The sequence below is a fragment of the Falco punctatus genome, assembly GCF_963210335.1.
Source record: "Falco punctatus genome assembly, chromosome: 1".
In the NCBI taxonomy this organism is placed as follows: Eukaryota; Metazoa; Chordata; class Aves; order Falconiformes; family Falconidae; genus Falco; species Falco punctatus.
Window position 1 is genome coordinate 24,728,159 of NC_137580.1, and position 1,012 is coordinate 24,729,170.

Consider the following 1,012-nt stretch of genomic DNA (forward strand, 5'->3'; position numbering starts at 1 on the left):
ATGTTACTCTCAGATTTGATCCTTGCTGTGTAACCATCTTTCTGTTACTGTTTTAACTGTGGTTTACTACTTGGAATTGGGAAGAGGCTCATTCTGAAGAATGTGGTCTTAAACAAAGACTCTGCATTTTAAGTGGATGTTTCTCTTTGGAAAGCAAAACTTCAGCAAATAAGGCAAGTCACATAATGGAGAAGCACTTATCAAATGGCTACATTGATTAGACTGCAACAGGAAGGAGCAGCACAGCTGAAAATAGCCAAAACACAGAGTAAATCTGAAACCTCTTTGGGCTGTTTGACATTGTGGTCTGGTCCTGGAGCCAGTTAATAAACCCAAGGGCTGGGAATGCATTATCCAAACTCTGACCCCAGCTAAATATAATTATCTGAACAATACAAATTGGAAAGAGATTTAATCTAAAATAGTTTTGCATGAGATAAAGAGAGATTCATAGTTCATAAAGTATTTACTCTATAATGAACAGACTTTGCTTTCTCAAAGGCACTGTAATTATCAGCTTCAAGCAGCTTTTTCACTGAAAGATGATGCTATTTAACCTACTTGGCAGCATGCTACATTCAAACACAGCAATCTAAAGACATGATTACATTTATCTGCACTTTTGTTCCTTCCCTTATTACTTTACATCACTTGATTCAATCCCTTCAAGAGACACCATTTTTTAGGACAGCATTTCCAGTATGAAATACAATTGAAGAAATCCCACCATTAACTCATTCCAGTTTAACCAATATATAGTTTCTGTATAGAACAGTATTTACAAAAAAATGCAGCAGGTATGTTTTTCTAGCTAACCTTAATGTGTCAAAATTGTGCCAAGCAATTGCATAGTAAAAAGGCAGTTGCTTAAAGACCTTAAGGAAACCACTTAAATACACTCAACTTGAAATGTTGAAAACTGCATTCTGATCTCATTAACACAATTTCACATTGCTTAAACCCCACTAAATTCAGGGCAGTTATTCCATTGTTATGAACAGGTTGTGCCCAC

General features: G+C 35.9%; 1 protein-coding gene across 4 annotated transcripts in view; it reads right to left on the bottom strand.

Annotated features, from left to right (window-relative positions):
• Window positions 1-1,012, bottom strand: part of LOC308072643 (uncharacterized protein) — a 114,899-nt gene that overhangs the window by 22,227 nt on the left and 91,660 nt on the right. The gene's annotated exons all lie outside the window — the stretch shown is intronic.